The sequence below is a fragment of the Nycticebus coucang genome, chromosome 10 (genome assembly GCF_027406575.1).
Source record: "Nycticebus coucang isolate mNycCou1 chromosome 10, mNycCou1.pri, whole genome shotgun sequence".
Taxonomy (NCBI): domain Eukaryota; kingdom Metazoa; phylum Chordata; class Mammalia; order Primates; family Lorisidae; genus Nycticebus; species Nycticebus coucang.
In genome coordinates this window covers 29,679,153-29,703,191 of record NC_069789.1, presented here as the reverse complement: position 1 = coordinate 29,703,191, position 24,039 = coordinate 29,679,153, and the positions used below count along the sequence as shown (strand labels likewise).

At 45.3% G+C, this 24,039-nt stretch overlaps 1 long non-coding RNA gene and 1 pseudogene across 1 annotated transcript; both read left to right on the top strand.

Annotated features, from left to right (window-relative positions):
• The first annotated feature begins 93 nt into the window (after positions 1–93).
• LOC128595451 (uncharacterized) lies at positions 94–11,802 on the top strand. Its single transcript, XR_008382937.1, has 2 exons — positions 94–243; positions 11,608–11,802. It is a non-coding gene; the product is annotated as an uncharacterized LOC128595451 (long non-coding RNA).
• A 7,372-nt stretch (positions 11,803–19,174) lies between these two features.
• On the top strand, positions 19,175–23,484 carry LOC128596370 (S-adenosylmethionine decarboxylase proenzyme-like; annotated as a pseudogene).
• The last annotated feature ends 555 nt before the right edge of the window (positions 23,485–24,039 follow it).

The window sequence follows — 24,039 nt, the reverse complement described above, 5'->3', positions numbered from 1 at the left end:
GCGCCCCGCCCCCGCCCCCACCCCCCCGCGCCTGTTCGCTGGCGCGCGCTCGCCCCTCCCCCCTACGCCACCCGCTCCCTCCTCTCGGCCACCTCGCGCAGTGTGTGTACAAACACAAAAGACACGCTGGGGGTGTGGGGGCCGCCGGCTCCCGCAGAGACGGCCGTCCGCCCCCGTCTCACCCACGCCCCAGTACTCTCACCCCGCTCCACGCGCACACGTCATCAAACCCCCGAAGCCCAGGTTTGGGGCGCTGAGAGGGAAGTGGGGGAAGGGGAGGGAAGGGCGGGAGGAGGCGCGGTGAGTGAACGCCCGGCCGACTGGCATCTCTGGCCGCGGCAGGAGGAGGGGGTAGAGGCCGCCCCCGCGCGGGGCCGGGCGCGCTCCCGTGCGGCGCCCGGAGCAGCGTGGGGGCTGGGAGGGGAACGCGGCGGGCCGGGTCGCCGCGCCCCAGTTGAAAATACTCCGCGACCGGAAGCTCGCAAATAGAAGCCTGGCGTCCCGGGCCCACTTTTCTGTTGGGGCTGCTGGGACAGCTGACGGGATACACCGACGGCTTTATTTCCACTTTCGCTCCAGGCCAAATACGTCCGGGCCCTGCGGCTCAGGCTCGAATCCTCCCACAGTCAACTTTATCCGCTCAGACTCCCGGCCCCTGCTAAAGCAGGCTGCTTGCGCGCGGGCTGCGGGTGGGGTGGCGGCGTGTCAGCTCATCGCAAGTGGCGGTCTCCAGGGCCGAGGGGACCGGGCTCACCCTCTTCCTGGATCAGGGTGCCTAATGCAAGATGGCTGTATTTTGCAAGCCTCTAAAACATGTATGGGCTCGGCGCCCATAGCACAGTGGTTGCGGGGCCGGCCACGTGCACCTAGGGTGGCGGGTTCGAACCCGGCCTGGGCCAGCTAAACAACGACAACTGCAACAAATGGCCGGGCGTTGTGGCGGGCCCTTGTGGTCCCAGCTGCTTGGGAGGCTGAGGCAGGAGAATCGCTTACGCCCAAGAGTTGGAGGTTGCTGTGAGCTATGATGGTACAGCACCCTACCGAGGGCGACATGAAGAAACTCTGTCTTAAATAAATAAATAAAACAATGTATGGATATATGGTAACCGCACCAGAGCTCGACTACCAGTCCTGACAATTTGTCCATTCCCCAGTGTGGGCCTCATAACCATCTCCGTATTCGGAAGGATTGCTTTAGAAAGGTAATGCAGAATATAGGGTAGTCAAATGTCATCAGCTGTATCTGCATAGTTTAGAAGAGGCTGAAAACGACAGAAATAAAGAAAACGTGGTTTGGGGATTATTACATTTACCTATTTCCCGATTCTCAGCAGCATAGGAGGCAGACTTTTCCTGGCTCACGAAAAGTCTCATTACTGACCAGCTGATTTGCCTTAGAACGTCTGAACCATCCCTAGATGGTATTGACAATGCTCCCACCCCTGTGAAGGTTTTCAATAGACGTGTAGTGCAGATATCCCATAGGGTAATAAAGGAGATCAATTTCATAGATGAAGGGCACTAACTGCTATTTGTAATCTGAAGATCTTACAAAACATCTTAGTCATAAAACATTATCCAGAAACAGATACATGGAAATCAGATGTGAGGGGAAAGAATGGATTTGTCCAAGGTCACTTAAGTGAGGAACAGACCCAGAAGAAGCAGCCCCCCCCCCAAAAAAGAGAGAGAGAGATCCGGGCCTCCTGTTTCATTATTACTTAATGAATGTTAAGTGTCCATGGTTGCTGTGCAGAACACAAGTAATCTACAACCCTATCCTACAAGCACATATGCAAAAAGTCCAGACTGGGCTGCCAGTAAAGAATTACTATAATTTGAGCCAAGAAGAGTTACTTTGCTTGTTTTTTTGTTTTGTTGTCAGGAAAACAAAATATTTATTGGATCTATCCAGAAGGGCTGTTCATCAGTTAAATTCATCACATCTTTAAGAAATGTTAAATGATAGTGGGTAATGTTCTTTGTTGTCTGTCTCTTACTTACTGGCTTTAAAATTTTTTTCTGGGCCCAGCGTGGTGGCTCACGCCCAGCACCCCTGGAGGCTGAGGCTGCTGGATTGCCTGAGCTCACAGGTTCTAGACCAGCCTGAGCAAGAGCCAGACCCCCATCTCTTAAAAACAGAAAATAGCTGGGGGTTGTGGTAGGCGCCTGTAGCCCAGCTACTTGGGAGGTTGAGGCAAAAGAATCGCTTGAGCCCAAGAGTTTGAGGTTGCTGTGAGCTATGATGCCCCGGCATTCTACTAAGGGCAACACAGTGAGACTCCATCTCAAAAAAAAAAAAATTTTTTTTTGGGGTGGCGTCTGTGGTTCAATGGAGTGGGGCACCAGCCCCATATGCTGGAGGTGGTGGGTTCAAACCCAGCCCTGGCCAAAAAACTGCAAAAGAAAAATTTTTTTTTTCTGTCAGGGAAATAAAAGACGATTATTTATTTATTTATGTAGACACAGTCCCACTTTTCTGCCCTGGGTAGAGTGCCGTGGAGTCATCATAGCTGACAGCAATCTCAAACTCTTGGGCTCAAGTGATCCTTTTGCCTTACCTCCCAAGTAGCTGGGACTACAGGCACCAGTCACAATGCCTAACTATTTTTAGAGATGGTGTCTTGCTCTTGCTCAGGCTGGTCTCCAACTCCTGAGCTCAAGCAATCCACCTTCCTCAGCCTTCCAGAGTGCTAGGATTACAGGTGTGAGCCACAATGCCCAGCCTTAAAGGACCATTTTAGGTAAAATAGTTCTGATCTTGGATTATTTTAACTCAGCAATTTTTTTTTTTATAAAATGTATAATGTTTATCTGTATGATCTTAGGCCACTTATTTCTAGTTGTAGGTTTCAGTACTTGAGCAGCTTGAGAGGTGACTGGTTACCCTCCTCATGGCTTCAGGAAGTTCTCTTAGTGAAGGAATATTTATTGAATGCTAACTATGCTGGGCACAATTCTGGGTGCTGGGAATGCAGCAATGAAAGCAATATTCCTGCTCTGGTGGAGCTTGTGCAGGGAAATAACACTTGGGAGGGGAGGAAGTAGGTGCTTTGGAGCCCCAAGAATTGCAAAAACTGTAGGTAAAGGGAGAAAGGGACTACAGAGATAAGATCATGGGGTAGGAGAGCTGCCAGAGCAAGAGGAGATCCTGAAGGGGCCTCAGGGGTCAGTCTGAATGGGCTCTACTTTTTTTTTTTTTTGAGACAGAGTCTCACTGTGTCACCCTCAGTAGAGTGCTGTCACAGCTCAAAGCAACCTCAAACTCTTGGGCTTAAGTGATTGATTCTCTTGCCTTAGCCTCCCAAGTAGCTGGGACTACAGGTGCCTGCCACAATGCCAGGCTATTTTTCGATTGCAGTTGTGTTGTTTAGCAGGCCCTGGCTGTGTTTGAACCTGCCAGTCTTGGTGTGTGTGGCTGGCGCCCTACCCCCTGAGCTACAGGCGCTGCCTGAATTGGCTCTACTTCTTGAATTCAGCAAATAATGGCCTCTACATTTGGAGTTTAAAAAAAAAATGGGGAGGAGCAAGAGAGAAGCAAAAACTTGTAAGTTAAAGTATTTTCCCTAGAATAGAATACTTAAGACCACAGTTTAGATTTATTTGTAAGTAAAAGTAAAAACAACAACAAAACCAGTACAACGGAAAGTATTTTAAAAGCATTGTTGCTTCTATGTACTTGGCTTCTGTCAGGCAGCTCCCAAGATAATTGCTTCATGGAGAGGAGATGCTTCTGGCCACTCTGATGCTATCTCCATACCCTTTATCTTTATCACATTGGTGAAGTCTACTATTTGTTCACTTGCTTATTGTCTGTTTCCTCCCCGAAAAATGTAAACTCCAAGACAACCATGATCTAATCTGTGTCTTTCTACTGCCCTAGTACTGCCCACCTCCCCAACCTCCAATTTGGGGCTCTTCTACATTTGCTGTCCTTCCTTATTGGGTGACCTCATCCAGCTACACGGAAATTATCATATACAAAAGTAGGGAGATAGTGTAGGAGATAGTGTAATGAACCCCTTTTTCATATCACTCAGCTTCAAAAATGATCAACTAGTGACCAGCCTGTGTTCCATCTATACGTTTACTCACTTCTCCTACCTCCCCCGCTTGAATTATTATTATTATTATTTTTTTTTTTTGAGACAGAGTCTCACTATGTTGCCTTGGTAGGGTGCTGTAGCATCATGGCTCACAGCAACCTCAAACTCTTGGGTTTAAGTGATTCTCTTGCCTCAGCCTCCTGAGTAGCTGGGACTACAGGCACCCACCACAATGCCCAGCTATTTTTTGTTGTAGTTGTCATTTGTTGTTTGGCAGGCCCAGGCCAGGCTCTAACCCACCAGCCCCAGTGTATGTGGCCAGTGCCCTAACTGCTGAGCTATAGGTGCCGAGCCTCCCACTTGAATTATTTTGAAGCATATCCCAGACTACATTATTTTATCGGTAGATATTTCCGTATGTGTCATAGGAGTTGAGTAAATGGGCCTCTTAAATCTTTTACAATCTGCAGTGCTTTATTATTTGCACTTAGTTGGAAAATAAGGATCATTTGTCCTGATGCTCTGGATCCCCACCCTGTCTACAAAACTATCCCTCCCCTCAGTCTTTTGCCCAGGAAATGGCACTACCATTTACTCAGCTGCTCAGACTAAAAAGTACATCTTTCTTGAGCATCCCTTTCTTCTAACCCCATGGCCAGTGCTATTGGTCTTGCCTCTGAATAGCCTACTCTCTCTTTACTCCTCACCTCTCATCTGGCCTCCCAAAGTAACTTCCTGTATGAGCTTTTTCTTTCTACTTTTGCCCCTCTGCATTCTGTTCATTACACAGCATACACAGATTAGATTTATAGGATGTAAATCAGATCAGGTCACACTCTTGCTTGAATCTTTTCAGTGGCCTCCTGCTGCTCTTGGTTACACTGCACATGTGTGGGCTACCCACAGCACTGCTACAGAGCAGTGATCTGGTCCATCCAGTCTTCCCCTGCCTCAGGGTCCCTGCATTTGTGCTTTCTAAGGCTTGAATGTTCTTCCCTCAGCTTTTAATAAGACCAGCTCACTATCTTCTAAGGTAACATTTTTCACCTTTTCCGTACTATTTTATTTTATTTTATTTTTTTTTTTTATTTTTTTTTTTGTAGAGACAGAGTCTCACTGTACCGCCCTCGGGTAGAGTGCCGTGGCGTCACACGGCTCACAGCAACCTCTAACTCTTGGGCTTACGCGATTCTCTTGCCTCAGCCTCCCGAGCAGCTGGGACTACAGGCGCCCGCCACAACGCCCGGCTATTTTTTGGTTGCAGTTTGGCCGGGGCTGGGTTTGAACCCGCCACCCTCGGCATATGGGGCCAGCGCCCTACTCACTGAGCCACAGGCGCCGCCCCGTACTATTTTATTTTTAGAAAATGATCATATTGGCTAATACTGTGGCTCATGCTTCTAATCCTTACCACTTTGGGAGGCCAAAGGTGGGAGGATCACTTGAGCTGAATTCAAGACCAGCCTGAGCAAGGGTAAGACACCACAGCACTCTACCAAGGGCGACATAGTGAGACTCTGTCTCAAAAAAAATAAATAAATAAAAATAAATTAAAAGCTAGAAATTGAGGCTGAGCATGGTAGCTCATCCCTGTAATCCTAGCATTCCGGGAGGCAGAGGTAGTTGGATAGCCTGCGCTCAAGAGTATGAGACCACCCTGTCACTACTAAAAATAGAAAAAGTAGCTGGGCATTGGAAACTAGGCTGTTGTCCCAGTTACTCAGGAGGCTGAGGCAAGAGGATCACGAGCCCAGGAGTTTGAGGTTGCTGTGAGGATATGATGGCACAGCACTCTAGCCTGGGCAAAAGAGACTCTGCCCATCCCCCACCCCCAAATTGGCTGGGTACAGTGTTTCATACCTGTAATCCTAGCACTCTGGGAGGCCAAGGTGGATAGATTGCTTGAGCACAGGATTTGAGACCAACCCAAGCAAGAGTGAGACCCTATCTCTACTAAAAATAGAAAAAACTAGCTGGGCATTAGAAATTAGCTTGGTGTTGTGGTGGGCACCTATAGTCCCAGCTGCTTGGTAGGCTGAGGCAGGAAGATCACTTGAGCCCAGGAGTTTGAGGTTGCTGTGAGCTGTGACACCATAGCACTCTACTGAGGGCACAGAGTGAAACAAAAAACAAACAAATCACAGGATTCACTTTATTTTACTTCACAGATACCGCATTTGAAAATGAACGTTTGTGGCCTGTAGTCCCAGCTACTCGGGAGGCTGAGGCAAGAGAATCGCTTAAGCCCAGGATTTGGAGGTTGCTGTTAGCTGTGTGATGCCACGGCACTCTACCAAGGGCCATAAAGTGAGACTCTGTCTCTACCAAAAAAAAAAAAAAAAAAGAAAATGAACGTTTGTGGCAACCCTGTTTTAAGTCCGGTTGGTGGCATTTTTCCAACAGCATATTCTCATTTCTTGTCTCTGTCACATTTTGGTAATTTTTGCAGTATTTTAAACGTTTGTAGTATTTTTTTTTTTTTTTTTTTTTTTTTTTTGTAGAGACAGAGTCTCACTTTATGGCCCTCGGTAGAGTGCCGTGGCCTCACACAGCTCACAGCAACCTCCAACTCCTGGGCTTAAGCGATTCTCTTGCCTCAGCCTCCCGAGTAGCTGGGACTACAGGCGCCCGCCACAAAGCCCGGCTATTTTTTTTTTTTGTTGCAGTTTGGCCGGGGCTGGGTTTGAACCCGCCACCCTCGGCACATGGGGCCGGCGCCTCACCGACTGAGCCACAGGCGCCGCCCAACATTTGTAGTATTTTAAACATTACATCTGTCATGTTGATCTGTGATCAGTGATCTTTGATATTACTATTATAATTGATCTTTTTGTTTCTTTTGAGATGGGGTCTCACTCTGCAATGGTCTCTAAATGTTCAAGTGAAACGAGGAGTAGTAAGTCTCTCACTTTAAATTAAAAGTTAGAGGCTCGGCACCTGTAGCTCAGCTGCGAAGGGCACCAGCCATATACACGGGAGCTGGCAGGTTTGAATCCAGCCTGGGCCTGCCAAACAACAATGACAACTACAACTAAAAAAAAAAATAGCTGGGCGTTGTGGCGGCCACCTGTAGTCCCAGCTACTTGGGAGGCTGAGGCAAGAGAATCACTTAAGCCCAAGAGTTTGAGGTGGCTGTGAGCTGTGACAGCACAGCACTCTACCAAGGGCGACATAGTGAGACTGTGTCTCAAAAAAATAAAAAAATAAATAAAAATAAATAAATCAAAAGCTAGAAATTGAGGCTGGGCATAGTAGCTCATCCCTGTAATCCTAGCACTCTGGGAGGTGGACAGCTTGAGCTCAAGAGTTCAAGACCACCCTGGCAAGAGTGAGACACCCCATCTCCAATAAAAAAGAAAAGAAAAGCCACGCATTGTGGCTGGTGCCCGTAGTCCTAGCTACTCAGGAGGCTGAGGCAAGAGAATCACTTTAGTCCAAGAGTTAGAGGTTGCTGTGAGCTATGACACCATGGCACTCAACCCCAAGGTGACTGAGTGAGACTGTCTCAAAAAAAAAAAGAAAGAAAAAAGGTAGAAAATGGGCTGAAGGTAGTGGTTTATGCCCATAATCCCAGCCTTTTGGGAGGCTGAGGCAGGAGGATCACTTGAGTCCAGCAGTTCAAGGTTGCAGTGAGCTATGATTGTTTCACTGCACTCCAGCCAATGTGACAGAGTGAGATCCTTTCTCAAATAAATAATAAATAATTAAATAAATAAATAAAAATTAAAATCAGTAAAGTGAACTTGGGTGGCGCCTGTGGTTCAGTGAGTAGGGCACCAGCCCCATATACCAAGGGTGGCGGGTTCAAACCCAGCCCCGGCTGAACTGCAACCAAAAAATAGCTGGGCATTGTGGCGGGCGCCTGTAGTCCCAGCTGCTCGAGAGGCTGAGGCAGGAGAATCGCGGAAGCCCAAGAGCTAGAGGTTGCTTTGAGTCCTGTGACATCATGGCACTCTACTGAAGGCAGTAAAGTGAGACTCTTGTCTCTACAAAAAAAATAAATAAATAAAGTGAACTTGAGTGCCATAATATTCTGAGGAATCAAAGGCAGTGAGTTTGTGATTAGCATTTTTGTTTTTTTGTTTAGAAAGCCTATTGTAAACCTATAGTTCTATACTTCCATTTCAGACTTTTTTGAATAGTAATCCTAGGGCATACTATTAGTGTAACTTGACCATCTGAGGCCATGAGTTTGAGATTAGCCTTGGCAATGTAGCAAGAACCTGTCTGTACAAAAAATTAAAAAAGAAAAACAGCCAGAAATGGTGGTTGCATGCCTATAGTCCCCACTATCTTGATGGCAGAGGCAGGAGGATTGCCTGAGTCAGCAGTTACAAGTTACAGTGAACTGTATGATTGCACTGCTGCACTTCAGCCTAAGTAAGGGAGTGAGACTCTCTCTCTTAAAAAAAAAAAAAAAAAGTTAGAAATAATTAAATTTAGAAAAGAAGACATGTCCAAAGCTTAGATAGGCTGAAATCTAGGCCTCAAGTACCTAATAGCCAAGTTGTGAATGCAAAGAAAAGTCTTTGAAGGAAATTAAAAGTGCTCCTCCAGTGAGCACATGAATGATAAGAAAGCAAACAGCTTTATTCCTGATTTGGAAAGTTTGAGTGATCTAGATAGAGGATCAAACAGACCACAACATTCCTTGTAGGCTCTACTCTCTTAAATTCTGTGAAGGCTGAGAAAGCTGCTGAAGAACATCGGAAGCTAGCGGAGATTGGTTCACCTTTGTAACAAAAATTCAAGGTAAAGCAGCAAGAGCTGGTGGAGAAGCGGTAGCAAATTATCCAGAAGATCTAGCTAATATAAATGATGAAAGTGGCTATACTAAACAACAGATTTTCATGGTAGACAAAATTGCTTTCTATTGCAAGAAGATGCCCTCTAGGACTTCAATAACTAGAGAAGTCCCAATACCTACTTTGGAAGCTTCAAAGGACAGGTTGACTCTCTTGCTAATGACGTTAAGGTGGAAGCCAGTGTTAATTTACCATTCTGAAAAATCCTAGTGTCCTTAAGAATTATACTAAATCTATTCTGCCTGTGCGCTGCACATGAAACAATAAAGTTTGAAGGACAGTACATCTATTTACGGCATGGTTTACTAAATATTTTAAGCCCATTGTAAAGACCTACTGCTCATGCTGGGCGAGGTGGCTCATGCCTGTAATCCCAGCACTTGGGAGGCCAAGGCGGGTGGATTGCCTGAGCTCACAAGGTTGGAGACCAGCCTGAACCAGAGCGAGACCTCGTCTCTAAAAATAGCCAGGCACTGTGGCGGGCGCCTGTAGTCCCAGCAACTTGGGAGGCTGAGGCAAGAGAATCACTTAGCCCAGGAGTTGGAGGTTACTGTGAGCTGTGACACCACACCACAGCACTGTTGAGGGCAACATAGTGAGACTCTGTCTCAAAAAATATATATATTAAAAAAATTGCCACAGCCACCCCAACCTTTACCACCACCCTGATCAATCAGCAGCCATCAATATCAAGGCAAGACCTGCCACTAGTAACAAGATTGAAGGCTCACATGATTGTTAGCATTTTTTAACCATACAATAATTTTATTTATTTATTTATTTTTTTTGTAGAGACAATCTCACTTTATGGCCCTCGGTAGAGTGCCATGGCATCACACAGCTCACAGCAGCCTCCAACTCCTGGCTTAAGCGATTCTCTTGCCTCAGCCTCCCGAGTAGCTGGGACTACAGGCGCCTGCCACAACGCCCGGCTATTTTTTGGTTGCAGCCGTCATTGTTGTTTGGCAGGCCTGGGCTCAAGCGATCCTCCTGCCTCTGCCTCCCAAGTAGCTAGGACTAGAGGCACCCATCACAGTACCCAGCCATTTTTTGGTTGCAGCCGTCATTGTTGTTTGGCAGGCCTGGGCTGGATTTGAACCCACCAGCTCAGGTGTATGTGACTGGCACCTTAGCCACTTGAGCCACAGGCACTGAGCCGCCCAGCTGTTTTGTTGTTGTTGTACTTCTTGTTGTTTCTTTTTATTTTATTTTATTTTTTTAATTAAATCATAGCTGTGTACATTAAAGTGATCATGGGGCACTGTACACTGGTCTCATATACCATTTGACATATTTTCATCACACTGGTTAACATAGCCTTCCTGGCATTTTCTTAGATACTGTGTTACGACATTTATATTCTACACTTAGTAAGTTTTACATACCCTTGTAAGATGCACCGCAGGTGTAATCCCACCAATCACCCTCCTTCTGCCCATTCTCCCCTTCCCCTCCCTCTCCCCCTTCCCCTCCCTCTCCCCCTTCCCCATATTCTTAGGTTATAACTGGGTAATAGCTTTCATATGAAAGCCATAAATTAGTTCATAGTAGGGCTGAGTACATTGGATACTTTTTCTTCCATTCTTGAGATACTTTACTAAGAAGAATATGTTCCAGCTCCATCCATGTAAACATGAAAGAGGTAAAGTCTCCATCTTTCTTTAAGGCTGCATAATATTCCATGGTGTACATATACCACAATTTATTAATCCATTCATGGATTCATGGGCACTTGGGCTTCCTCCATGACTTAGCAATTATGAATTGGGCTGCAATAAGTACTTGTTGTTTAGCTGGCCCAGGCCAGGTTCGAACCCACTAGCCTTGGTGTATGTGGCTGGCGCCATAACCACTGTGCTATAGGCACCAAGCCCCATTTTCAAAGTTTCTACTAAGAAACTTTGAGCTTACTTTACTGAACATAATTTTCTGTGTCAGGTTTTGTGCTCAAAATGGCTAAACAATTCCTGGTCAAGACTTTATAATGAAGAGCTCTTGAAACTCTTAGTGTTCTCAGTCTTTTTTTTTTTTTTTTTTTTTTTGAGACAGAGTCTCACTTTGTCACCCTCGGTAGAGTTCTGTGGCATCATATAGCTCAGCAACTTCAAACTCCTGGGCTCAAGCAATCCTCTGTCTCAGCCTCCCAAGTAGCTGGGACTACAGGTACACACCACAACCTCCGGCTATGTTTTTAGAGATGGGCTCTTGCTCAGGCTGGTCTCCAACTCATGAGCTCCAACAATCCACCAGCCTTGGCCTCCCGGAGTGCTAGGATTACAGTCATGAGCCACTGTGCCTGGCTTAAAACAATTTTTTGTAGAGATGAGGTCTTGCTGTTGCCTTGGTTAGTGTTGAACTCTTGGCCTCAAGTGATCCTCCTACTCAGCCTCCTAAAGTGTTAGGATTACAGGCATGAGCCACCACCTCTGCACTGGCTTTATTTGAGGGAACCCCTCCAGAGGCTATGTTGATCAAGGCCACCCATGGTGCCATACATAATCCCAGGGCAATGCAAGCTGTCAGGGGACCAAATAAGATTTGCTACCCTCATGTGGCTATAACAGTCTTTTCAGCAATTGTCCCACTGAGGAAATAGTGCCCTAACAAATTCTGGTACAGTTATCACAATGTCTTGTCCATGATTTAGAAGCATTTCCTTTTTCTTTCTCTTATGGAGGCTATAAAGAAAGAAAAAAATAGAAGTTTTTCTTTAGAGTTCAGATGACCATATTCTTTTTACTTTTCCCCTTTCGCAGGATATCCAGTCTGTCCTGGGAGAAGAGCCTGCTTCCTAGCTCCACATTCAGCAATGTATCCCGGGTGATGCAGTGGAAAACAAACCAGATGCTTACTGTTACTGTTTTCTGGTTTCCCTTTCTTTCTCTCTCTCACTGCTTTTACATCCATTTCAAATTAAGTTTTAATAAAAAGGCATTGCTAAATATCCTGAAGATTCGTTCGTTCATTTGGTAATTTGTTCACTTATTAAGGGGTTTATTAAAACAGGCAGAGTTTATTACACACTGAAGCTAAAGAGCACAGAAACACACCTCCCTCCTCCCAGTTTATAGGTTAAATTAGGCTCATGGATGAAAGCAATCTAAGGATCTTCAGCATGGAACTCCAGAAATTCCTGGGGAAGTTGGAGGGGTCCTGTGATCTATGTGCTTAGGACCTGGGGATCTGAGTGAGGTGAGACCATGGGTTCCTCAGGGAGTAGGGCTCAGACGGGAAAAGGGGAGAGACTGGGAACTGCTGGCAGAGAGTGGGCCTCAGGGTGTGCCCCAGGAAGGTGTTGGGAGGGCTGGTGAGCTGAGTTTAGCACTTGAAACTTAAAGGGAGATTCAGAAAGAGGAGACAAGACTCTGAGGATAAATGTCACATACTAGATAATTTTGCTCTAGTCTGTCTCTTAAGTGGGGAAATGTTAAGACTGTTGCTTTTTTCCTTAAATCTACTCCTAGAGTTTTGTCCCCTTTGGGTGGATCTGCAAACAGGGACGTGTTCGTGGCCACCTACCCAGGAGGCTTCCTAGGAATTTGTGGAGCAAATTTCTTTGATTCCTGGGATTTGATGTTTGCAAAGTCAATCTGAGCCAATTCTTAAATGTTGAATGGGGAAACAAAATTCTCAGAGCCTGGGCGGCACCTACGGCTCAGTCAGTAAGGCGCTGGCCCCATATACCGAGGGTGGTGGGTTCAAACCCTGCCCTGGCCAAACTGCAGCAAAAAAATAGCCGGGTGTTGTGGCGGGCGCCTGTAGTCCCAGCTACTCAGGAGGCTGAGGCAAGAGAATCACCTAAGCCCAGGAGTTGGAGGTTGCTGTGAGCTGTGACGCCACAGCACACTACCAAGGGCAATAAAGTGAGACTTTGTCTCTAAAAAAACAACAACAACAAAATTCTCAGAGCCAGCAGGTACTGCTAATTACTTCTTTCCCTACTAGAGTCTTGCAGTAACATAGACTACCTCTTCTTCTACTAAGTATACGCCTAGTTGGTCTAAGGCAGTGGTTCTCAACCTTCCTAATGCCTCAAAATACATTCCAAAGGGGTCACGACCCACAGGTTGAGAACTGGTGGCCTAAGGGGTCGTCCAGTCTTTGTGTTCTTGTTTTGGGGAGCATGTGTGGAGAATACTAAGCAAAAATCTTCTCCTTCAATGGAGATAGGAAGGCAGGGGATGAGCTCTCAGGTTCTTTGCGCGAATTCCACTCCTTCTCTTCTAGGCTCTTCTTTTCCCTCTTCATGTCTCCCCACCCCCACCCCCGTTTTCCCTGCCCTTTTCCTCCCCATTCTGGCCAAATGGATTAAGGGTATGGGGAATGGTCAGGCCTGGGAAATCCATTCTTCTTTTCTTTTCTTCTCTATAGCAAACCCCAAGCTCCGCCGTGGAAGCACATGAAAAATTTTACCCATGGCTTGCTGTGATCACTCAATTTTAAAACTTAGCCCAGTAAGGAATGGATCAGTTAGGCAAAACAATCATTTCTGGGACATGGTCTCTAGACCAAGCTCTTTATAAGGGGGATCTGCCTCCATGACCCAAACACCTCCCACTAGGCCCCATCTCCCTATACCACTACATTGGGGATTGAATTTCAACATAAACTTTGGTGGGGACAAACAAACCACATCCAACATAAGAGGTGATACACTAAAGCACTATGAACATACAAACAGTTGTTTTAGAGAAAGTTTGATTTCTATTCTTTCAGAAACACAAAATGGCCACACTTACCCTGATAAGCACTCAAGTTATTAGTTTTCCTCATATATTTCCTAAGCATCATCTCTTCATGTATAATTAGATGACCCTCAGACTTCAGCCCATCAGAGGACAGAGTCTAATCCCTTTGTTATGAGTTGAAGCGTGTCCTCCCAAGATTCACATGTTAAAGTTCTAACCCTCAGTATCTCAGAATGTGACCTGATTTAGAAATAGGATCATTGCAGAAGTAATTAGTTAAAATGAGGTCATATTGGAGTAGGGTGGGCCCCTAATCTAATATGACTGGTGTCCTTGTCAAAAGCGGAACTGAGGCTCAGTGCCTGTAGCCAAGTAGTTAGGGCGCCGGCCACAAACACAAGGGCTGGCGGGTTCGAACCTGGCCCAGGCCTGCTAAACAACAATGACAACTGCAACAAAAAAATAGCTGGGCGTTGTGGCAGGCACCTGAAGCCCCAGCTACTCAGAGGCTGAGGCAGGAGAATCACGTAACCCCTTCAAGAGTTTGAAGTTGCTATGAGCTATGACGCCATAGCACTCTACTGAGGATGACATAGTGAGACTCTGTCTCAAAAAAATAAAACAAGGGGGAACTGAGGGTTAGAACGTTAACATGTGAATTTTGACAGACATACACAGAGGGAAAATGATGCAAAGAGACACAGAGAAAAGACAGCTATCTGCAACCTAAGAGAGAGGCCCAGACCAGATTCATTCTATCACAGCCCTCAGAGCACCAATCCTGACAACACCTTTTTTTGTTGTTGTCACTTGTTTGTTGGTTTTTTGAGCCTTTTGCCGCAGCCTCCCAAGTACCTGGGACTACAGGCACACGCCACAACACTGGCTATTTTTTTTGTTGTAGTTGTTGCTGTTTAGCAGGCCCGGGCTGGGTTCGAACCTGCCAGCCTTGGTGTATGTGGCCAGTGCCCTAAGCCCTGAGCTACGGGTGCCAAGCCCCTGACAACACTTTGATTTCAGAATTCTAGCCTCCAGAACTGTGAGAAAATAAATTTCTGTTGTTTAAGCTATCTAGTCTGTGGCACTTTGTCATGGCACAAACGAGTATACCCTTCTTACAGGAAATACTTTTACTTACCAGAGGAACAACCTCCTGGAGAAGGTGGGCAGACCACCAAGAGCTCAGCCCCTCACATGGGGTGACTGGCTTCCAGGTTGCCAAGACACACCCAACACCTGAGAAGGTTAGTGACATCTATCTGAGGCCCAGGATTTTTGCAATATGGTTTCCCTCCGTCTCTGGTATGGACTGATCCCAGTCTAGAATAACCCATATTATCCTTCCTCTCTTGACCTAGATTTGGCTGCCTGAGCAACTAACATGGACATAACACAATCTTGAGATTTTGCTTCATCAGAATTTCCTCTGGCCATAGAGTCATTTGTGAACCATCATCTCTCGTGCAAACCTACACAGAATGTGGACAAAACTCCTAAGAAATGAACTGACTTTTCCTTTACCAAAGCATAAGACTGGGAGACTAAGATAGGTTATTTTATCCCAGAGTCCTTTGGCCTTTGCTTTTTTATTATTTTTTATTTTAATTAATTATTATTATTATTATTTTTAGAGACAAGATCTCCCTCTGTCACTCAGGCTGCATGATCATAGCTCATTGTAACCTAGAACTACTAGATTCAAGCAATTCTCCTGTCTCAGCCTCCTGAGTCACTGGGGTTACAGGTGTGTGCCATTGCTCTCAGGCTTTTGGCCTTTTCCTGTAGTTAATTTAACATTCCTTGGTCCCTGCCAAGAGAATTTTCACTATGAAAAAGAGGGCAGCTGGGGTGGCGCCTGTGGTTCAGTGAGTAGGGCGCCGGCCCCATATGCCGAGGGTGGCGGGTTCAAACCCAGCCCCGGCCAAACTGCAACAAAAAAATAGCCAGGCATTGTGGCTATTGCCCGTAGTCCCAGCTGCTCGGGAGGCTGAGGCAAGAGAATCACCTAAGCCCAAGAGTTAGAGGTTGCTATGAGCCGTGTGACGTCATGGCACTCTACCCGAGGGCGGTACAGTGAGAGTCTGTCTCTACAAAAAAAAAAAAAGAAAAAAGAAAAAGAGGGCACCTGGCTCGTAAACATCAGAATGTTTGGAGGTGGGAGGATTTAGTAATAGGGGGCCAAATAGCTAGACTGGACAACTGGGGAAGCTTAAATATAGACAAGATATTAGATGACATGTGCAGCTATGGTGTGAATATGGCCCCTTTAAAATTCAAGTGTTGTCAATGTGGTATCAAGGGACAGGGCCTTTAAGAGGTGGTTAGAGCACGAGGACTCCTTCCTCCTTCATGGGATCAAGGCGCTTACAGAAGAGGCTTCCCTCAGCGTTTGGCTGCTTGCTCTTCTGCCTTCTGCCTGCCACCATGTGAGGACATAGCGGCCCTCCTCTCTGTAGGATGGAGCCCTTCCCAGACACCAAATTCCAGTGTCTGGATCTTGGACTTCCAGCCTTCAGATCCATGAGACATTTTTGTTCTTTATAAATTACCCAGTTTATGATAATCTGTTATGTCACAAAATCAGACTAAGAAAACAGAATTTATCATTAATTTGATTAGATGTGATAATGCTATTGGAAGGTTTTTTTTTTTTTATTTTGAGACAGTCTCAAGCTGTCACCCTGGTAGAGTGCCGTGGTGTCACAGCTCACAGTAACCTCAAACTCCTGGGCTTAGGTGATTCTCTTTCCTCAGCCTCCCGAGTAGCTGGGACTATAGGCACCCGCCACAACGCCCGGCTATTTTTTGGTTGTAGTTGTCATTGTTGTTTGGCCGGCCCAGGCTGGATTCAAACCTGCCAGCTCTGGTGTATGTGGCTGGTGCCCTAGCCGCTAAGCTACAGATGCCGAGCTCTATTGGAGGTTTTGTAGATTTTTCTTTTTATCTGTAAAGAGAAAGGGGGAGAGAGAAAGAAAGAAGAGACAAGGAGAGGGAAACAAGCTTCTAGTGGAATTCCTGGTGTACAAGAAGCACTCCAAGACAGTGTTTGAACGAATGAAATGTATTGCTTCCAACCTCACCTGGCCTCTCAGTTCTCTCTCTGCTTTCTCTCCATACTTTGTCACTTGTCCTCGCTCGAGTCCTCTTGTTTCCTATCTTGGCTTTTCCGGTTGCCCAGGTTACCCACCTACTGCCTTTGTCTTCAGAAGTAATAACAGCTAACATTTACTGAGTGCAGGTTGTGGGCCAGGCACTGTCCTAAGTGTGTTACACTCATTGAATTCTTTAATCCTCCTGAAACCTATGAAGTAGATCCTGTTTTTATCACCCCTATTTTACACACGAGAAGGCTGAGCCATGGAAACAAAGTTACTTGTCCAAGGTCACAAAATAGTGATAATGGGAATTCATACTAGGCAGGCTGGCTCCAGAGCTTTCTGGATGCGGGGTAGTAAAAAGATGACCCAGCACAGGTCACCACCTCCTAATCACTAGGAAAACCGAGGGAACCATGAGTGAATTCCACCACCTTTTCCTGGGTGCAGTCATCTCCATTGGACCCGCTTGTCCCCATTACCTTCCTTTCCTCCAATCTGAAGGCAGGGTCTCCCCTCACTCACTTTAGCTCCTTTTTTTTTTTTTTTTGAGACAGTGTCTCACTGTGTCACCCTCACTAGAGTACCATGGCATCATAGTTCACAGAAACCTCCAACTCTTGGGCTTAAGTGATTCCTCTTGCCTCAGCCTCCCAAGTAGTTGGGACTATAGGCACCTGCCACAACACTCGGCTAATTTTTAGAGATGGGGATCTCGCTCTTGCTTGGACTGGTCTTGAACTCCTGAGCTCAAGCAATCCACCCACCTCAGCCTCCCAGAGTGCTAGGATTACAGGCATGAACCACTGCACCTGGCCTCACTTTAGCTCTTGATCTGGGTCCCTCCTGACTGTTTGGGGGCTGTTGCATTAGATGTATCTCTTAGGGTCCTGGCAGAAGAATGGTGGAGTTCTCAAAACGTGGACTGCTGAGCACCCCAAGGGAGGTTTGATGAAGAGCCCATTCTCAGGGTGTGAACAGGGTAGGAGAGAGTACCCAGGTGTTGGAGCCGGGACGCGAGGTCACTGGCACCAGCCCATGAAACTGCCAGGACGCAGACCACTATTCAAGCTTCTCTGGGTATGGTTCCCATAGGTGCTGGGGACCCCATTGTCTGAGTCAGGTAAGGCTCCCCATCAGGAGGAGCCAGTTGTCTCAGTCAGGTCAGGGGTGTCGGAGCACCTCAAAGGTGCAGCACTCAGTCTTAGTAGGAGCCTTGACTAACTGCTCCCGTGGCTATTTATAGAAGTGATCCCGTGGCCATTTACACCACAGGTGCGGAGACTGCCAAGCAATGATGTACGTGCTCTTGTGCTCTTTAAGGAGAGACCAATCCCTTCCCCATTCCCTTATTACCAAGGTGTTTTTCAGGTGTCTCCTGCACCCAGGCACAGACAGCAGCAGGGAGCTGTGACTACCTTGGGCTGCAGAGGCCAGGGGGGTAAACAGTGATTGTGGGGCCTAAGCCCCAGAGTGGGCACTGTGGAGAATAGAAGCCAGAAAGCGAAGTGGCTGGGAGGCCAAGATGGGTGGGCCACTTGAGCTCAGGAGTTCCAGACCAGCCTGAGCAGGAATGAAACCCTGTCTCTACTAAAAAAAGAAAAAGTAGCCGGACATCATGGTGGATGCTTGTAGTCCCAGCTACTTGGGAGGCTGAGGCAAGAGGACAGCTTGAGCCCAGGAGTTTGAGGTTGCTGTGAACTGTAATGACTCCAGGGCACTCTACCCATGGCCACAGAGTGAGACTCTGTCTCAAAAAAAAAAAAAAAGAAAAAAGAAAGAAAGCGAGGCAGAGCAGACTTGTGTTTGAGATAAAAAGGCTCACTGCTTTCTCCTTCTGCCTGTTGGTTGTGCCAATGATCCTGGAAGCTGGAGGACAAAGGATCCTGCCTGCTGGAGTCTCCTGGGACATGCAACAAAGCAGACAAGGGGGGTCTCAGACAAACACAGACCAGCCAGCACCTGGTGTCCTCCCTCCTGTGTGCTCAGCCTCCTCACCCCTTCCACAGCCCATACAAAGAGAAGATCCCCTCAACACTATCTCCCCCTCTATAGAGTAGTTTCTTTGTTTTGTTTTGTTTTTTGGCGGGGGCTAGGTTTGAACCCACCACCTCCGGCATATGGGACTGGTGCCCTACTCCTTGAGCCACAGGCGCCGCCCATATAGAGTAGTTTCTAATAATTGTCTTTGCACTATCTCACTGACTATTAATTCTCTTAAAAATCCATATTGCTGGCTTACACTATATGGCTGGTGACATTAGCTAGCGCTCGCTCTACTCTAACGGAGAAGCAGCGGACTCCAAGAGACTGAACTGTATCTGCCTCTATTTCCAACAGACTCACGTTCTACTTTTGCTCACAAAAAGAAGCCGGGGAAATTTTATTAGTCATTTTTTTTAAAAAAGTTAATATAAAATTATAGCAAAAAAAGGAACCTGAACTTTAGTAACACAGCTGGAACAACCCACAGCGGCGGGAGAAGAGGTTTAATTTAGTTGATTTTCTGTGGTTGTTGGTTGTTGGCTAGTCTCACGGTGATGGAAGCTGCAGATTTTTTTGAAGGGACAGAGAAGCTGCTGCAGGTTTGGTTCTCCCCGCAGCAACCTGACGCAAACCAAGGATCTGGGGATCTTCGCACTATCCTGAGATCTGAGTGGGACATACTTTTGAAGGATGTGCAATGTTCAAACATAAGTGTGACAAAAACTGACAAGCAGGAAGCTTATGTACTCAGTGAGAGTAGCATGTTTGTCTCCAAGAGACGTTTCATTTTGAAGACCTGTGGTACCACCCTTTGCTGAAAGCACTGGTTCCCCTGTTGAAGCTTGCTAGGGATTACAGTGGGTTTGACTCAATTCAAAAAGCTTCTTTTGGGCGGTGCCTGTGGCTCAGTCGGTAGGGCGCCGGCCCCATATACCAAGGGTGGCAGGTTCAAGCCCGGCCCCGGCTGACCTGCAAACCAAAAAATGGCTGGGCGTTGTGGCTGGCACCTGTAGTCCCAGCTACTCGGGAGGCTGAGGCAGGAGAATTGCTTGAGCCCAGGAGTTAGAGGTTGCTGTGAGCTGTGTGATGCCATGGCGCTCTACCGAGGGTGATAAAGTGAGACTCTGTCTCTACAAAAAAAAAAAAAAAAGCTTCTTTTATTCTTGTAAGAATTTCATGAAGTCTTCTCACCAAGGATACCCACACCGGAATTTCCAGGAAGAAATAGAATTTCTAAATGCAATTTTCCCAAATAGAGCAGCATATTGTATGGGACGTATGAATTCTGACTGTTGCTACTTATATACTCTGGATTTCCCAGAGAGTTGAGTAATCAATTAGCCAGCTCAAACCCTGGGAATGCTGGTGAGTGAGCTTGACCCAGCAGTTATGGACCAGTTCTACATAGAAGATGGTGTTACTGCAAAGGATGTTGCTCGTGAGAGTGGAATTTGTGACCTGATACCAGGTTCTGTCATTGATGTCACACTGTTCAATCCTTGTGGCTATTCAATGAATGGAATGAAATCGGATGGAACTTATTGGACTGTTCACGTCACCCCAGAACTAGAATTTTCTTATGTTAGCTTTGAAACAACATAAGTCAGACCTCCTCTGATGACCTGATCAGGAAAGTTGTGGAAGTCTTCACTCCAGGAAAATGTGTGACCACCTTGTTTGTTAATCAGAGTTCTAAGGTCACACAGTGCTTTCCTCACCCCAGAAGATTGAAGGCTTTGAATGTCTTGATTGTCAGAGTGCTATGTTCAATGATTACAATTTTGTTTTTATCAGTTTTGCTAAGAAGCAGCAACAGCAGCAGAGTTGGCTAAGAAAAATGAAGAAAAAACACAAAAAGAGAACACATGTAGAAGGCAGTGGCTGCTTTCTAGATGTTAATACTGGGGACCATGCTTTCCATAACCACCACCTTGTAGTTGCAGAAAGCCCTAGGTGTGATGATAGTGTGATCATTTTGAATTGTATGCGTTATTATCTCAAAGAGTTAGATATCTTGCATGAATGCCGTCTTCTGTGCTTAGGTGTTCTATGCCACTCTTGCTGTGAAATCGAAGTGCATGTAGAAAAAACCTTTTACTATATGAAACTTTACAACACTTGTGAAAACAATTCAATTTGGTTTACACACAGTGTAATATTTCTCCAGATGTCCTCCAAAATTCCCCACAGACAAGGCTTTTGTCCTCATTAGGTGTTGGCCTCAGCCTAATCATCTGGGACTGTTCTTTTAAATTGCTGCCAGAATTTTACATCCAGTTACCTCCACTTTCTAGAACTTACTCTTTACTAATGTTACTGGGACAATTTCTACTTCATACAGGTGTTTTTTGCAACAGCAGTTATTAAAGTTTTTCTTCCACAAAAAAAAAATCCATATTGCTGTTTAGATTACAAATACAATATTAAGTTATGCAAAATTTGAACACCATAAATATATATAATATATAAAGTAAGTCTTTCATGGTATTAATACATACACACACTAGAAATAACCACTGTCAAAATTTGGTGCATTTTTATTAATTTTTATTAATAAAAAATATATGTATGGGGCGGCGTCTGTGGCTCAAAGGGGTAGGGCACCAGCCCCATATGCCGAAGGTGGTGGGTTCAAATCCAACCCCGGCCAAAAACTGAAAAAAAAAAAAAAAAAAAAAAATATATATATATATATATATATATATATATGGGCTCAGAATGGCCAAAATAAAAAATAGTGACAACACAAAATGCTGGTGTGGGCTCAGCGCCTATGGCTCAAGCAGCTAAGGCATCAGCCACATATACCTGAGCTGGCGGGTTCGAATCCAGCCCGGGCCCATGAAACAACAGTGACAGCTGCAACCAAAAAATAGCCTGGTGTTGTGGTGGGCGCCTGTGGTCCCAGCTCCTTGGGAGGCAGAGGCAGGAGAATCGCTTGAGCACAGGAGAGGTTGCTGTGAGCTATGATGCCACAGCACTCTACCCAGGGTGACAACTTGAGGCTCTGTCTCAAAAAAAAAAAAAAAAAGTGCTGGTGTGGATATAGAGAAATTTGATCACTCATGCAATGCTGATGGGAATGTAAAATGGTATGGCCACACTAGAAAAGAGTATGGCTATTTCTTACCATATTAAATATATACTTAGCATAACCCAGAGAAATGGAAATATATATTCACATAAAAACTTGTACATAAACATTCATAATAGCTTTATTCATAATTTCCCCAAACAAGAAACAACCCAAATGTCCTTCAATGGTGAAATGTTAAATAAATTATGGCACATTCATACCATAGAAGACTACTCAGCAATAAAAAGGAAGGAAAGGCTCGGTGCCTGTAGCTCAGTGGCTAGGGTGCCAGCCACATACCCCAGAGCTAGTAGGTTCAAATCTAGCCCAGTCCTGCCAAAAAACAATGACACTACAACCAAAAAATATCAGGGCATTGTGGCGGACACCTGTAGTCCCAGCTACTTGGTAGAATTGCTTAAGCCCAAGAGTTGGAAGTTGCTGTGAGCTATGACGCCATAGCACTCTACCAGGGGCGACACAGTAAGACTCTGTCTCAAAAAAAAAAAAAAAAAAGAGGAAGGAAACAACAACCTGGATAGATCTCCAGAGCATTGTGTTGAGTGAAAAAAGCCAGTCTTAAAAAGCTACAGAGCAAGACTCTGTTTCCAGAAGAAAAAAAAAAAAGAAAGAAAAGAAGAAGATATAGGTTACATACTGTGTGATTCCATTTAGATAACAGTCTTTTTTTTTTTTGTTTTTGGTTTTTGGCCAGGGCTGGGTTTAAACCCACCACCTCTGGCATATGGGACCAGCACCCTACTCCTTGAGCCACAGGCGCCACCCTAGATAATGGTCTTAAAATGATACATTTATACAGATGGAAAACAGATCAAGATTCAGGTAGAGGGGAGGGAGGAGTGACAGTGGCCATAAAAAGATAGCACAAGAGTTCTCTGTGATGGACTGCTCTGCATCTTGAGTGTAGTGGGGCCACACAAATCCATATATGTGATAAAATTGTGTAAATACACACAAATGAGGGTGTGTAAAACTGGTGACATCTGAATAATGTTGATGGATTGCATCAATGTCAGTTTGCCAGTTGTGCCATTGTACAATAGTTATATAAGATGTTACCATTGGGAGGAAATGGATAAAGGGTACATAGGCTCTTTCTGTATTACTTATTTTTTTCAATAAGTTTTATTGAGATGAAAGTCACATAAAATTTACCCTTTTAATGTGTACAATTTAGTGTTTTTTATATATATTCATACTTGTGCAACCTCACTACTAATTTTAGAACATTTTCATCACCCCTAAGAGAAATCTTGTATCTAGTAGGAATCTTTCCCTTATCTTCTTTCCCACCCTACCCCACTCCTACTGCAGACCCTGGAAACCATTAATTTTCTTTCTGTCTCTGAGGATTTGCCTCTTCTAGATACTTCATATCAAAGGAATCATACAATATGTGGCCTTGTGTCTAAATGCCCTTCCTCCATTTAACACAGATTTTCAAGGTTCATCTGTCTTCGAGTATGTATCTTCGTTTCTTTTTATGCCCAAATAATATTTCATTGTGTGGATCTTTTTCCACGTTTTGCTTATCTATTCAGAAGCTGATGGACATTTGAACTGCTTCTGCTTATTGGCTATTATGAGCAAGGCTTCCCTGAGCAAATATGTACAAGTTTTTGTGTGAACATGTTTTCAGTTCTCTTAGGTATATACCAAGGGTGGAATTGCCCTGTCTTACGGTAACTATGTTTAACTTTCTGAGCAGCGGCCAAGCTGTTTTTCAAAGAGGCTGCATCATTTTGCATTTTCACCAGCAGTGGATGAGTGTTCTAATTTCTCCACATCCTCACCAATAATTGTTATTGACTGTTTTTTATTATGGCCATTCTAGTGAGTGTAAAGTGGTGTGTCATTGTGGTTCCATATTATCTTTTACAATTACATGTAAATCTACAGTTTTCTCAAAATAAAAAGTTAGAAATATATGTATATTAGTATATATTAACTATATTATATGTATTACTCTACAACTTTTTTAACAGGATATTTGGATATCTTTACATGTCAGTATGTATAGATCTACATTATTCTTTTTAATTTTTTTTTTTTTTGAGACAGAGCCTCAAGCTGTTGCCCTGGGTAGAGTGCCGTGGCATCATAGCTCACAGCAACCTCAAATTCCTGGGCTCAAGCAAGTCTCCTGTCTCCGCCTCCCAAGTAGCTGGGACTACAGGCACCCGCCACAACGCCCGGCTATTTTTGGTTGCAGCTGTCATTGTTGTTTGGTGGGCCCACGCTAGTTTTGAACCCGCCAGCTCAGGTGTGTGTGGCTGGCGCCTTAGCCGCTGGAGCCACAGGCGCCCAGCCTACATTATTCTT